Source organism: Schistocerca gregaria, chromosome 1, assembly GCF_023897955.1.
Source record: "Schistocerca gregaria isolate iqSchGreg1 chromosome 1, iqSchGreg1.2, whole genome shotgun sequence".
NCBI classification, from domain to species: domain Eukaryota; kingdom Metazoa; phylum Arthropoda; class Insecta; order Orthoptera; family Acrididae; genus Schistocerca; species Schistocerca gregaria.
In genome coordinates, this window is record NC_064920.1 from 225,543,595 (window position 1) to 225,548,326 (window position 4,732).

The 4,732-nt window shown below is 40.1% G+C and overlaps 1 non-coding gene across 1 annotated transcript; it reads left to right on the top strand.

Moving 5' to 3' along the window:
- The first annotated feature begins 3,392 nt into the window (after positions 1 to 3,392).
- On the top strand, positions 3,393 to 3,464 carry Trnag-ucc (transfer RNA glycine (anticodon UCC)). Its single transcript has one exon. It is a non-coding gene; the product is annotated as a tRNA-Gly (tRNA).
- The last annotated feature ends 1,268 nt before the right edge of the window (positions 3,465 to 4,732 follow it).

A 4,732-nucleotide genomic window follows, 5' to 3' on the forward strand; every position in this document is an offset into this window, starting at 1 on the left:
ATACTTGAGATAACAGAAATTCCACTTTTATATGTCTAATGTAGATCTGTGAATGCTTTCTCTGTTGCTAGATACCTGAAATCAAAAACAAATATTTTTATTTCAGCAAGACAGTTCCAGAAGAAGTGGAAAAGAGTAAGAAATTTGTACACTCGAGAGCTGCAAGAACAGAAAAAAGCGAAGAGTGGTTCTACGGCACATGCCAGAAAGCAGTAATATTACTTCAAACAACTTTCGCTTTTAGCCCCCATATGTGAAATAAAACCTCCTGTTGAGTAAGAAACAAACAGTACGACAAATGAAGAGTCAAGCACTTATCAAGAAACGTCTCCTACTATCTCAGGCTCTAACGTTACCAAAAAGAGATTTTCTGAAGAGCAAAAACTGTTTAGGATACTTGCAGATAGGGTTTAAAAGAAAACAAAATTAATGGAGAAAGATCCTGACAGATTATTTCTCTTGTCTTTGCTACCTCATTCCAAGGCTATACACGAAGAAAAGCGATTTACTGCGAAATTCGAGCTTATAAGTGTGGTGCAAAAATACATTATAGAAACGTGGCTGTATCACAGGGAAATGTAAGTGGAACGCACTTTGTGGAACATGGCTCATCTGCTCCCCTGGCCACTTACGAGGGACAGCTGGCTCAGTCAGCACAAAGGGCGTCGATGGAATCGCTATCCCACTTTGCTGGTACGTCAGTGTACGGAGACTTGTTTTTGGATGTCTGTACAGATTGTAATTATCTTATGTAAAACAAATTTATAAATTGAAATCATTTTACATAAACAATTTGTTACTTTAATGTGATGTCCAATCTTTCCTCTGCAGAAATACTGTTCCTGAGGCATGTAGCGGTTGTGGCGGCGGTGCATAACCGATGTGAGAAAAATTTCTACTTACTGTAACTGGTGCTAAAAATGAACTAAACGTTAACAATTTTCTAGGATAAGAATTAACAATACGTTTTTTTTCTTCACGCCGAAAGTCATGCGTTTTGTTTATAACTATGTACACTACTGTAAGAGAACATATGCAGGAGGCAATACTTCAGGGAAAGTTTAAGATATAGTGTAGGACACCACACATGCACACAAATACGAGTATTTTGAACATACTGGCTGAAACGATGAAGAAGCTGCCACAGGGTTGACAGTATCGATGGTCATAATATGGATGTGCGTAAAAATGTATCTCATTGCTTAACTGTTATACAATGTACAATAAATCTCGTAATACAAATTTCCAGCAAGTTGTGTAGGATCTTCTGCCATGATTTTTATTTTCTTTTGCCTTCCACAATATTTAAAAGAATATCCAATTTCATAAAATTATTACGATGAACTGCTCTGTCATTCACTTCTTTTTATTGTAATTGATGCTTATTCAGACATTTATGTCTTGCGAATTTTTTGTTGTAATATCTCAATACATACTAGCTGCGTCCCACGGTTAACAGTAATTAATAAAAAAATGTTAATATAGAAACTCACTATCCACACGTATGTGCCATCACTAAAGTTCTCTCTTGGAGGTACGGAGTCGCAAGCCACTTGCGTCCTGCAAACCGCTGGCCACCTATTTTACAGACGATGGGAGTAGCTGACAGAATACGTGTTACTCACAACTCACTCGTTTACTTCAAGGAAAAACAGAAATTGAAAGACCGAGCAGCGAATGACAAAATGTGCCACGAAAGAGACTAAATGATTTCACGACTGTTTGCGACATGCCCAGCATCTAAAAGGTCATGGAGACCCAGCGGAATAAAAAGTTAGCCTATGTGTTAATGCAAGGTACAGGCTATCTCCATTCGAAAGTTCATCCAAATCCGTACAGCCGTTTCTGCGCGAAGGAATAACAAATATAATACGTTTACGAAGAAAGAAAATAAGCAATATCTGGTTTAGTGCCGCGAAAATTTTGTAATTGGTGTTTGCAACGACGTCATCTGCCTTGACTTGTGTGTTTCCAACGGATACGTTCACACGCCATAATCAAATACAGCATCACTGAAAGCCCATCACGTTGAGCATGTTCAGACACTTCTCTCTGCAATACAGCATTTAAATGACACCGTCGTTGCGAGTCTTCAAGCTTTCCTGAAGCTAGAAGATACGCCTGAAGCTCAGTAGTTAAAATGCAACGAGGTTGTTTGTAAGTACGGATTGAAAACTTTGAGGGTTGTATAAGCATTGTATTAATTACTTTGAATCGTATTATGTAGGACGTATTAAATAATAAACGCATTTTTACAAATACGCTACAGTTCAAAAATCAAAGAGTAAATGGATTTTTCTAGGAGTAATCAGCGTTTTACACTTCGGGTCATTTTCTTCAAATGAATAAATTTCTTGTACTACACACTTTAAAATGGCATGTGTGTTAATTCGAGGAATAAAGTAATTCCATTCCGAATTTCTTCTAAATCCGTCCAGCCGGTTCAGCGTGAAGGACTAACAAACAAACTCACACGCAAACTTTCGAATACGGTATTGTGACTTCTATGGCGGACACAATCGTTAGCACTCTTTTGTCTTTGTCTCCACACAATCGAGTAGCAATTGCGAAGGTGTATGTCTAGTTTTCTGCATTGTATCTCTGAATAATTTCAAACGCAGTGTACGGTGCCACAAAATAACATATGATTTTGGATGTAAGGAAAACAGTTTAACTTAGGTTTTATCTTTGGAAGTTGGTTACATAGTTTTTGTTCACTGTTAGATCGAAATACAATACCAGTACCGTTCAATTTCATGTGTTTTTGTTGTAGGGCATCCCTATCCGAAATAACTTTACCCACATCGAAAAATTGCCCACAAATAGCATGTTACATGTACATTATAAGCCCAACGTAGTTTGAAACCCGAACACCTATGTATGTGATGATGAACCTTTCGGATCATAAACGCAGACGCGCCATAAGTTTTTAATAAATTCTATTAGTATCATTGACTAGTTGCAGTTATTACTTTTTGTAATAATTAAGCTGTATAAAAACGTATCTTCATTGTAAAGTAGTGAAGAGTCACTGAATCTTAATAATGCTGTGTCGTTCTAGCCAAGCTACTGCGTTTACGGTAGAAACGTAAAACGCCTCCACACAATGGTAAATGAACATAAACTTGTTATGTGAAGTAGCGGAGTAACAGGGATCCTTTACGATTCATAAAAATTGACAATTTTTCCGTTTCTTGTCATTCTACAGTCAGTAACTTGGCCTATTGTTGCTGAGAGCCTGTCGCGGTGCGCGCTTCTAGCTTCCAAACATGAAGTTTTGCTGTGTGCCAAACAAACGGACAATTTGTAGCGTGACGCAACACTTATGACGTCACCATGGAAGGAGAGAGATTGCACGGCTGTGTCTGCTGCTGTGATGATCAGTGGCACGGGCGATGGTGGTGTAATGGTCAGCATAGTTGCCTTCCAAGCAGTTGATCCGGGTTCGATTCCCGGCCATCGCATGTATTTTTTATTTTCGTTTTTTTATTGAGAAGTTATTGCGAATCATATGAAGACTCGTAAGCTCTGGTTTAACGTTTTTTAGAAGTGCTTGATATATGATTTTTTAGAAATGTCATTATATTTTTGCATTATCAGTAACATATTTAATTAATGGCGGCTAAATACACAATTCTGCAAAACATATATTAACAAACCGCTGAAAATGGTCCAAAGTGTGTGAGCATGTCGCCAGAGGTCTCCTAGTCGCGCACAGAAAATTGTACGTCACATGGCGTGAGGTGAGTGTGACAATAGCGCCAAATGGAACTGGGACCACAACACTAATTAGCTGAAGAAAAGCGAATAGACAATGTGTGCAAACCAGCGAGCAGTTACGGTGCACTGCAGTGGTGTTCTTCATTATCAAATGGCCTCGAGACAAAATCTGAAAGGCTTCACACGGGGAAGAATCGTCGGTAAACTGGAGGAGAGCGACAGCTGAGAAGTGTATGCCAGGAGTTTGGTGTTAATCACAGCATTGTTTCACGTGCATGGGAAGCGTTATGAACCACGGACACTGCGGCACGAAAGAGCTTGTGCTCCGTCTCTAATGACCTCCATATCTATGTGGCGTTCCATTTACATTTGACCGACTGGTCGAATCGTGCAATTTTGTTAGGCATTCGAGTGTGACGGTGGCTCAATGTTGGATCTCGTCGTCAAGGTTCATTCAGGCCTATCACATCTGACCACCACAAGGGAGCATCGCCGTATTGTGCACCAGGCGCATCGTGACCCCTTCACACCTACTCCTGGACTGTCTGCCATCCGAGAAGATATAACGAACTCCCTCCAATATTCTTTGTGATCCCGCACCATCCCGCGGCAGCTGTACTATCACCTTTCCATGCGAAGGCTGCCGTAAACATCGAACACAAAGGCTGCGTTTGGAGTGGTGGTGTGATTGGGAACCATGGATTGCTGATGAATGGCGTTGGATTGTGTTCAGCAATGTCTCATGTGTTACATATGATGCGACGGTATCGTTTTGCCATTTTCCAACAGGACCATTTTCATTCACATACAGCACGTCTGTCTATAGGCTGTCTACGTGTTGTTGAGGTACTTCTGTGATCAACAATCCCAGATACGTCCCCCGACAGGAAGTGTGTGGGACTAGCTCGGATGTCAATTCCGTCCCAGTGCCAATATTTAGAATATGAAAACCTAGTCAGAGCAATTTTCGGCCAACTTTCTTCATGAAAGGTTCAAATGGTTCAAATGGCTC